Here is an 11,752-nt window from a genome sequence, read left to right on the forward strand (position 1 = left end):
TTCGCCGTTGCACCAGGGCCGGCTGATCGTCTGGTGCGCAGTGGCATGGTCGTTGGACCGATTGCTCCTCTCAGCCATGAGTACCTGGCCATTGCGGAAGCCAACGCCTATGTGCCCCTGCATCGCCGAGCCTCCGTCCGCAATCGGATTAGTGCTCTGCTTCAGGAATCACAACTTTTTACTACTGAGGTCAGTGATCACCCCCTTGGTGTTAGGATTTTCGGATTTGTGGATTCCTTTATGAGAGATACTGCTGTGAAGACTCGACTTGAGCTTGAGGACGAAGATCTGTTGATTACTTTTGTTCCACATAATGCGGCTCTTAACCGTCGAGCTGCACCATTTGGGCCTGAAGTTTGGATCATGTTCTTTGGCTTACCATATGAGTATCAATCGGATTACTACATTACTAAGGCACTGGGTGGATATGGTTCATTTGTCTCCTGGTATAACCCTTGTCAAGATCGCAGATTCATCCTTCTGAAAGCTAGAGTAATTAGCTTGCGACTCATCCCCAAGAGCTTTGTGGTATGGCAGCTTGGCGATGCGCGTGATAGCTGGACTGTCGTAGTCACCATCCTCCGCAGCAATGACTGGAATGGCCTCCTCCTTGACGTCCCTGCCGCACCTAAGGATCAGCCACCCCCCGATGGCAACCTGCACCCGCTGTTCGGCCGTGAGCTAACTGCAGAACAACTATACCAGCAGCAAGTTCACAATTGGCTCGTTCAGAATGGTGCACCTGCTACTGCCAACAATGCAGCTCAACATGTGGATGACAATGCTGGCTGGGGCACTTAGGATGCGCCCGCTGCTCCTCCTCTCCCGCCAATGCCGCCCCATCTGGTGAACTATCATGCCTGGCTTGCTGCACAAGGTTTGACATGGCAACATGGATGAGTTCCTGAAAACAACGTCATTGACAACGCGCTAGAAGCCTGGAATGATTGCATCACACAATCTGACGGTTCAAGCTCGACTCAATCTGACCTTCTCATCCTGGCTGATCCTACAATGCAGTTGGCTGACAGTGCAAGCTCTGAAACTCTTACCATCTCACTGGAGATCAATGATCAAAGTGTCAGGTTCGGTCTATCTGCTCAAGGTGATGAGATCCTTTCCAGGCTGCTGAATGACCCAATCCCACGTCTGAATCTCAACACCTTCATCTTCCAAGCTGTTAGTCCAATGCTTGCAACTTTTGGGCCTTGGAGGGAGGGGTTTGGTCTGCGAACAAACCCGGTTCAGTTATTTGTTTTGATCACATAGGATTCTTCTGGTATGAACTTTTTACAGCAATCATGCTCTACTTCTGCTTTGGAAACTTCATCAGTGACCATTGAGGAGCTATCTGAACCTGCTACTGTGGATATCATCAATGAGCCTGCCTTGCTGCCCAGCAATGCTGACGCCCGAATGGATACAGACCAAGTCACGCACAACCCAACCTCTGAAACTTCTGTGATCTCTAAGAAAGTGACATCTAATGCAACCATTGGCCCGCGCTCTCGTAGGGCCAGGGCTGCTGCTCCTATCTCCACAACTGAAGTGCGCCGCAGTCTCCGCTCCAACAAGTACGATGGGTTCAGGGTTCCTCCTATTTATGACATTCGCAAGAACAATTCCAAAGTTAAGCCTCGTGTCATCCCGTCCATTGGCACTTCCGCTTCTGCTACTTCTTCATCTGGTGAGATCCCACTCCCAACTCCCATAGCTACTCTACAATCTATTGGAGTTAACAGGTGTGCTATACCTGCTTCTGAACTGTGTGAAGAAGCCCTGCTTGCTGAACCCGTCGCGGTGTCTGAACTTTCAGCTCCTGGGACTAACATGGATGACCGGGGAGAGGATCTCTCCCACAACTCTGCATAATTCCGTGACTTCTCTTTGGCGATGTTGAGCTGCTGGAATGTGCTCTCATGGAATATCCGTGGGCTCAACTCAGAGAAGAAGCAATTGGCTCTGAATAATGCTATCTCTTCCAGTGGCTGTTCTATCGTTTGCCTTCAGGAGACTAAGATGCCTGAGGTTACTTTTGCTTTTATTAAAACTTGTTGTCCTAGACAATTTGATCGTTTTGCTTTTGTGCCTTCGCGAGGCGCCTCTGGGGGGCTGCTAACTATCTGGAAAAGTTCGGCTTTCTCTGGCTCGGTTATCTCATCTGAACCGTTTGCGTTAGTCATCGATTTCGTTAGCACACACTCTTCCCAGCGCTGGACGTTAGTCAATGTGTATGGGCCGTGCACTGGTACAGACAGAGATGTTTTCACGCAATGGCTGTACGACGTTCAAATTCCCAGTAAACAAGACTAGTTACTGTTGGGCGACTTTAATTACATGAGAGCCCCGGACAATCGTAATAAACCTAGGGGTAACATTAATGACATGATTACATTCAATGACATAATTCGAAAACAGCAATTGATTGAGCTTTCGGTGAAAGGAAGAACCTATACTTGGAGCAATATGCAGATTGAACCTCTACTTGAGCAGATTGACTGGTTCTTCACATCCCTGCATTGGACCAAGGTATACCCTAAGACGCTCGTTAAACCCCTTGGCAAGCCTGTTTCTGACCATATCCCTTGCGTTGTCTCTATTGAGACTAAAATCCCGCGATCAAAGCTTTTTCATTTTGAATCCTACTGGACCCTACAACCAGGGTTTATGGACATTGTTAGAGAAGTTTGGGAGCGGCCAGTTAGGACCGCAAATGCTGCCACACTCCTCTGTCGCAAGTTCAAAGCTCTTCGACACGCTCTCAAAATCTGGAGTAAGAATATTTCTCGTCTTTCAGTGGCCATCACGAACTGTAACACTGTCCTTGCGGATTTAGACGAGCTGGAGATGAAATGAACCCTTTCAATCCCAGAAATGAACTTCAGATGTATCCTAAAGTCACACTTGCTCAGTCTGCTCAAATATCAAAAACTCTATTGGAAGAAGCGTTGTACTTGGATCAAGTTCGAAGATGAAAACTCCAAATTTTTTCAAGCTTTGGCCATGGAACGTTACCACCACAACAACATTGCCTCCTTCAAGCTTGAGGATGGCACATTGGCTGACAATCACCCTGCCAAAGAGGCCCTCTTGTTTCAAACATACAAAGATCGCCTGGGGACGGTCTCCCCTTCGGACATGAAATTTGACCTTCCAACCATCATCCCCCGCACTACCAATCTTGACCAGCTCACCACTCCTTTTACACAGGAGGAAATCGATAATGTGGTCAAAGATATGCCGCCTGATCGAGCACCTGGCCCGGACAGTTTTAGTGGGGTGTTTTTGAAAGCTTGCTGGCCCATCACTCGACACGACTTCTATGCCCTACGTGATCAGTTCTTTGAAGGTACGTTAGACGTGACAAGTATCAACGTTGGTCTCATCACACTCATACCTAAGATCAACTCTCCGGAGACTATCAATGACTTTCGACCCATTACTCTGCTTAATTGCTGCCTCAAGTTAATTACCAAGCTACTAGCAGACAGACTTCAACGTGTCATCCTCTCCCTTGTTCACCAAAATCAATATGGGTTCATTAAAGGGCGCACCATACAGGACTGTCTAGCATGGGCATATCAATATCTTTATCAATGACAAAGCTCGGGCCGGCCAATCATTCTTCTTAAACTTGATTTCTCTAAGGCTTTCGATACTATTGCACACGAGCCGATGATTTGTATTATGCAGCAAATGGGTTTCAACGACAAGTGGATTTCTTGGATCAAGTGCCTCTTCTCCTCAGGTCGATACCGTCCTTCTTAATGGAGTCCCAGACCGACAATTCCTTCGCCGATGCGGTGTGAGGCAAGGGGATCCTCTCTCCCCCCTCATTTTTGTCCTCGCAGCTGAGTTACTTCAGTGCGCGATCAATGATGCTTTCAGACGTGGTGACATAAGCCTGCCTTTCCCATGCATTGGGCAAAATGACTACTCAGTGATCCAATACACGGATGACACACTCCTTGTCTTGCCTGCCTGTCCACAACAAGCTATCTGTGTCAAGAACATTCTTTTTGATTATGCATCCTCGATCGGCCTCAAAATTAATTTTCAAAAGTCGACGCTAATCCCAATCAACTTGGATGGAAGTTCAACATCTAGCCTAGCTGCTATCTTTGGTTGCAATGTAGGTACAATGCCTTTCACCTACCTTGGCCTTCCACTTGGCACTACAAAACCAACCATCCAAAAATTCATGCCTCTAGTTTGCAAAATGGAGCGTCGTCTCACTGCCACAATCACCATGATGTCCTATGGGGGCCGCCTTTCCTGGCTCAATGCATCTGTCACATCCCTTCTAGTGTTTGCCATGTGCGCGATGAAGTTCCCTCCAAAACTGATTGGAATTCTAGACAAGATTATAAGAAGATGCCTCTGGACAAAGAAAACAGAACAAGGCGAAAAATGTAACTCGCTGGCAGCATGGGAGCTGGTGTGCAAGCCCAAGAGTAAAGGTGGGTTGGGAGTGATCAACATTCAAATCCATAACGATGCCCTATTACTGAAGTTTCTGCACAAGTTCTATAACAAACTGGATGTGCCGTGGGCCACTATTCTTTGGGATAATCAATACGCCAACCAGGTGCCTCATGCGGTTGATTCGGTCGGTTCTTTCTGGTGGAAAGACATTCTCAAGTTAACGCCCATTTGCCGGGGGATCACCCGTGTCCAAGTGGTTGATGGTTCGACGACGCTGCTCTGGAAGGACTTGTGGTCAAATGATGTGCTCCAATCTTCACACCCGCGTGCCTTTTCTTTTGCTCTGCATGAAGACATGACGATCGCCGATTTCTGGGCCAACAATGAGCTGCATGCAACCTTTCACCTGCCGCTGTCTGCTCGTGCTCTTAATGAGGTGCAAGATGTTCAACATGCTGCATCCCACATGCACCCATCGACAACGTTATCTGATGTTTGGCACTACATATGGGGGGCAACTGAGTACAGACCAAAAGATTACTACAACAACTTCTTCCGGGACGCAATAGCTCATCCCATCTTTTGGCTCCTTTGGAAATCAACCTGTACGATGAAAATCAAAGTATTTGGATGGTTATTGCTGCAAGACAGGTTGAACACTCGTGACATGTTGAGGCGAAGACACTATGACATTGGGGATGACTTCACATGTATCCTCTGTGGGTGAAATATTCATGAGACTCTCGAGCACATGATCTTCACTTGCCAGTTTAGTAAAGGATGCTGGGCCAGGATATATGTTGACTGGCCTGATTTTCAAAATAGGTTTGTTGCATTGCAAAACGCACAACCCAATTGGCCCAATCCTTTCTTCATCGAAGCATTCTTCACTGCTGCCTAGAGTTTGTGGAAAGAAAGAAACAATAAACACTTCAGAGGTGTAGCCCCAAGCATTACATCTTGGTTTCATCGGTTCAAAGAGGATCTGGGGCTTCTGCAACATAGAGTTAAGGGTGCTCGCAGGGCTGCCCTACTCTCATACTGTGACACACTTAGTTGAGTCCTTCTCCTGCTTTTATACTCTCTTAGCTTACATAGAAACAAAGTGTATAGCAGTGATCTTGGCGTAGCTGACCACCCCCCTGTTGGTAACACCAGCAGTGGGGGTTGGATATGTGTAAGTGATATATCTATGTAAACACCCCATTTATATGGATATATGAAAATATATAGTGAGAGTTCTCTCCCACTCTCAAGCTCCTAAAAAAACAGGGTTAACATCCACCAAAAATAGCAAACGGTAATAAAACGACAACATCTATAGTGATATCTTCATTGCGACAGAGTAGCACGGGAGCAAGGGGACGAATTAAAAAATGGATACAACTGTTAATTGCAACAGGCTTAACATCATCCTAATTCATGTTTTGTAAGTTTGTAGCCATTGAAATACAACTGTTTAAAAATGGATACAACTGTTAATTGCAACAGGCTTAATGGCCATTGAAACCGGTACTGATAAAAATGCAATTGGCAGAGTTAAACATCACAAAGCAGGTGCTGCGAGAGTAGATAATGGTCCAGTTGTCTATAAAAACTTAGGAAAATAGCTAAAACGTGTTAGGCATGTTTACTACAAGATGCTTAAGACATCGACCGTACAAAACATAGCCATTAATTGCAACTGGTATTGGTAAGATTGAACTGGTGAGTTCATACTTGGTAAGTCCTGAGAGGTAGTTGTTGGGGCACTTCATCTTGGCCAGAGCCCGCCCAAAGTCAGCGGTGGTGGAGGCAAGCTCTTCCTCCAGGTCGAAGCGTGGATCAGCGCCCCCGACATGTGTACCTACAAGAAGCAAGTAAATGTTAGAAGCCAAACTGCAATTGCACAAATGATGTAAAATACTGTAACACATGGGATGCAGCTAACCTCGATGGCAAACAACAACATCGCTCGTTATGGCCCTGCGTAAGTACACGGATAGGCATGTTAAGTATGACAGGGTTAGCATCCACCAAAAATAGCAAATGGGCAGCATCTCTAGTATATCTTCAATGCAAAGAGTAGCATGGTAACAAAGGGACAAATTAAAAAATGGATACAACTGTTAATTGCAACAGGCTTAACAACATACTAAGTCATGTTTTGTAAGTTTGTAGCCATTGAAATACAACTGTTTAAAAATGGATTCAACTGTTAATTGCAACAGGCTTAATAGCCATTGAAACTGGTACTGATAAAAATGCAATTGACACAGTTAAACATCACAAGGCAGGTGCTGCCAGAGTGGATAATGGCCCAGTTGTCTATAAAAGGGTAGGGAAAGTAGCTAAAATGTGTTGGGCATGTTTACTAGAACATGCTTAATACATCGACCGTACAAAACATAGCCATTAATTGCAACTGGTATTGGTGAGATTGAACTGGTGAGTACATACTTGGTAAGTCCTGAGAGATAGTTGTTGGGGCACTTCATCTTGGCCAGAGCCCGCCCAAAGTCAACGGCGGCGGAGGCGAGCTCTTCCTCCAGGTCAAAGCATGGATCAGTACCCCCGACATGTGTACCTACAAGAAGCAAGTAAATGTTAGAAGCCAAACTGCAATTGCACAAATGATGTAAAATACTATAAGACATGGGATGCAGCTAACCTCGACGACAAATAACAACATCGCCCATTATGGCCCTGCGTAAGTACATGGATAGGCATGTCAAGTACGACAGGGTTAACATCCACCAAAAATAGCAAATGGGCAACATCTCTAGTATATCTTCATTGGGGAGAGTAGCATGGTAGCAAAGGGACACATTAAAAATGGATACAACTGTTAATTGCAACAGGCTTAACAACATCCTAAGTCATGTTTTGTAAGTTTGTAGCCATTAAAATACAACTGTTTAAAAATGGATTTAACTATTAATTGCAACAGGCTTAATAGCCATTAAAACCGGTACTGATAAAAATGCAATTGATAGAGTTAAACATCACAAGGCAGGTGCTGCCAGAGCAGATAATGGCCTAGTTGTCTATAAAAGAGTAGGGAAGTAGCTAAAACGTGTTGGACATGTTTACTAGAACATGCTTAATACATCGACCATACAAAACATAGCCATTAATTGCAACTAGTATTGGTAAGATTGAACTGGTGAGTACATACTTGGTAAGTCCTGAGAGGTAGTTGCTGGGGCACTTCATCTTGGCCAGAGCCCGCCCAAAGCCAGCGACGGCGGAGGCGAGCTGTTCCTCCAGGTCGAAGCGTGGATCAGTGCCACTGACATGTGTACCTGCATGCAACTAGTAAATGGTAGAAATTAAACTGCAATTGCACAAATGATGTGAAATACTGTAAGACATGGGATGCAGCTAACCTCGATGGCAAACAACAACATCGGTCGTTATGACCCTGCGTAAGTACATGGACAGGCATGTTAAGTACAACAGGGTTAGCATCCACCAAAAATAGCAAATGGACAGCATCTCTAGTGATATCCTGAGTCATGTATTTTAAGTTTGTTGCTGGTATTGGTGAAATTGAACTAGACAGTTAATACTTTAACATCACACAGTGTGCAGTACTAAAATAAACAAGGCATGAACATGCTTAATACATCAACCATACAAAACATAGCCATTGCAAGTGATATTTGTAAGATTTAGCTGGTCAGATCATACCTGTTAAGTCCTGGGGGTAGTCGCCGGGGCACTTCTTCTGGGCCAGAGCCTGCAGCATGTCGACGGCGGCAGAGGCGAGGTGTTCCTTTGGGTCAACCCGCACAACGGCCATCGTGCCATGGACCACCTTCAGCTCCTCGACCTCCACGTGATATGTGGTTGGGCTTGCGTGATGATGCTGTGGAGGTAGGGGCGGTGGGGATTTGGTGGCATGAGGATGTTTCGCAGGCGCCATTTAAGCAATCAGGCCAGGGCCGTGATAGAGATCGGTGGGTTACCCGACTGGATCCGAGGAGAACGTAGTGTGGTTGAAGCTGTGGTTGCGGCGGTGGCGGTTTGAGCTTCCAGTAGGGGGAGGCATGGGGGGGGTGGAGGTGGGAGATACTGAGGAAATTTGATGGGTGGGGATGTGGTTGGAGGAATAAATTCTAAAATCGCGCGGCTAATTAAAATTTCACTGCGAAACTTGAAACTTGGGCGAGGGAAACACACAACGCAGACGAAGCACGTAAAATACTCGCGTGCAAGAAAACAGAAAATTGGCAGATCTCGTATCCAAACTAATGTACACGTGTAGTCTATTTTTTTCGGTCAATGGTACGCCTAGTTTGTTAGGAACCATCGCACAGGTAACTGACTTATGGATCATTAACGAGAAAAAGCACACACGGGTACGACATAGAAACCGTGTGTTTTGTGATCTTCTAATGATTAACGCAAAAAAATGCACACGGGCACACATACTGATCAACGCTCAAAGCCCTCAACGGATGCTCTTATTGACATTGTACGTTAATACTACAAACTTAAAGTACTACTGGTAATTTGCTGTAATACTACAAACTTAAACTACTTCTCACATGTTGCCATCGGGGCATGCTGGCCAGACGCCGGTGTTCTCCTTCCTGGCCTTGTAGGTGGCAGCCCACCGTGCTTCGATCTCCACCAAGCTCTCCTCACAAAGGCGTGCAGCCTTTTCTTTCTTGCGGCAGCGGGACTCACTTTTCTTGACTGCTTTCTACCTTTTCTGATCCTCCTGTGCGGCTTTGGTCGCCTCTAGATCCACCGCCCATTCGGCCATGGCAGCCTCAAAGTCTGCCCACGTAATTGTGTGGCCGCCGGCGGCGATGAACTCGGCGCAGTGAGATGCCATTGCTTCCTTACCATGTGTGCGGTCGCGGACGGGGAGGAACGCGGCGGGCGGGATGCCATCTCTTCCATAACAGTTACTGTGCGCCACGGTGCCATGAACGACGCTTGGAGAGAGCTCTGGGAGGGAAGGGTCGGACAGCCATATAGTGCTATGGTTTTTGAGAGCTCAACGACAAACGACAAAGGAAATTTGGCTTCACTTACAATTTTGCTCGTTCATTATCACACACGGTTCATCTCCGTCGCTTCTGGAAACAGTGTGCGCTGAGGCTATTGTTTGTTGCGTTACGATTGGCCAGAACCCTATCCATGAGGATCGCGTGTGTGCACCGTAGGATGCATCGCAATCGAACGACAATCCACGTCCCTCACATCACATTTGTGCAGCTGTAGTTGGATTAGATTTATATGCGCCAAATGCCTAGAAAATGCACATAATCCCCTAAATATGGTAAATGAGCCCGGAAAAATGCCAAATTTGAACATAGTGATTTTTAGGGTGTATACTCTTCGTAGAAAAAGACTCCAGGGCAAAGAACAAAGAAAATTTGGATTCCCCTTCAATCTTGGTGATTTCCCTCTCGAAAGCATGGAACTTCCCCAACGATGGTTCGATTTATGAAGGGCGTGTATGACACATGAGCGAAACCTTTTCAAATTTTTACCAGGGCATGGTGAGTTCATACCATGGCACCATGACAGGTGTCATGTTTTTCAAGCATTTATTTCATTTTTTCTATAGTTGAAAACCCAATAAACAAACATTTGTGGTTGACTATTGCCACACATTTCATCGAAATGTCTTCCCATTCCTTGTAAAAGGCATGAGCATCGTTTTCTAGGCCATTCTTGTGCACCCTTCCATGCATCGATTGTTTGAACTTGAATTATGTGCATTAATGCCTAGAAATTCACATAATCCCCTAAATATGGTAAATGAACCCAGAAAAGTGTCAAATTTGAAGTCAGTGATTTGCAGGGTGTATGTTCATCTTTGAAAAAAAAACTCATGGAAAAAGGACAAAGGAAATTTGGATCCCCGTTCAATCTTGGTGATTTCCCCCTCGAAACCATGAAACCTCCTTGGTGATGGTTCGATTTATGAAAGGCATGCATGATGACATATGGAAAAGATTCTGAAATTTTTACCAGGGCATGGTTAGGCCATACCATGGCACCACGCCAGGCGTCATATTTTCCAAACATGTATTTAATTTTTGTATAGTTGTTAACCCAGTAAATGACGCATTTATGGTTGACTGTTGCCACACATTTCCTTAAAATATCTGCCCATTCCTTGTAAAAGGCATGACAATGTACTAAATAGCACGAGCATGGTTTTCCAAACCGTACTTGTGCACCTTTTCATGCACCGATTGTTCGAATTTGAATTATGTGCATTAATGCCTAGAAAATGCAAATAATCCCCTAAATATGGTAAATGAGCCCCAAAAAATGTCAAATTTGAACACATTGCATCTGAGGCAGTATGTTGATCGTTGGAAAAATTGAATGACAAACTAGGATGGAAATTTGGATTCCCCTTCAATCTTGGTGATTTCCCTCTCAAAAGCATGGAACTTCCTCGGTGATGGTTCGATTTATGAAGGGCGTGCATGACGACATTAATCAAACCTTCTCAGCTTTTAACCAGGGCACGGTGAGGCCATACCATGATGGCACCATGCCAGGTGTCATGTTTTTCAAGCATGTATTTCATTTTTCTATAGTTGCTAACCCAGTAAATGATGCGTTTTGGTTGACTATTGCCACACGCTCCCTTGAAATGTTTGCCCATTCCCACTACTAGGGAAAACCTTATACACAGAAATTTAGCAGTAGCGTGGGTCAAAAACGCACGCTGGTGCTAAGTAGCAGTACGCGTGTGCACAAACCGCGCTACAGATAAAGTTCTAGCAGTAGTGCGCCTTATTCTAAACACGTTACTACTAAAATTCCCACAGCTTAGTCGATAGGCTACACATAGTAGTAGCGATCCATATTGAACCGCGCTACCGCTACTTCCTTTGAAGCAGCGCATTTTCTTGTAAACTCGCTACTGCTAAAGGATATAAAATTAAATGGAAAGCAAATAGAAAGGTAATTGAAAATGAAAGAAATAGAATAAGGTGAAAGGAAAAAATAAAATGTGAAGAAAAATAAATGAAAAAGGGGAAAAAGAGAAAGGAGCAGCAGTAGCGTGTATACCAGAACGCGCTGTAGCTAATGTAGCAGTAGCGCGCTTTCTGGAACGCGCTACTACTACTTCTGAATTAATCACCCACAGGCTCAAAATTTTGCTAAGTCCTCCATTCCCCCCATTTCCCCTACTCCTCTGTCACCGCCGCCCGAGCCTGCCCTCACCACCGCCGCCCGAGGCCGCCCTCAACATCACCGTCGCCGCCTGCCGCCACTTTTGACCTCACCGTCGCCGCCCTCGACCTCACTGCCACCGCCCTCGACCTCACCACCACCGCCCGAGCCCGCCCAGCACCGCCGCCTC

Source organism: Triticum dicoccoides, chromosome 4B, assembly GCF_002162155.2.
Source record: "Triticum dicoccoides isolate Atlit2015 ecotype Zavitan chromosome 4B, WEW_v2.0, whole genome shotgun sequence".
In the NCBI taxonomy this organism is placed as follows: Eukaryota; Viridiplantae; Streptophyta; class Magnoliopsida; order Poales; family Poaceae; genus Triticum; species Triticum dicoccoides.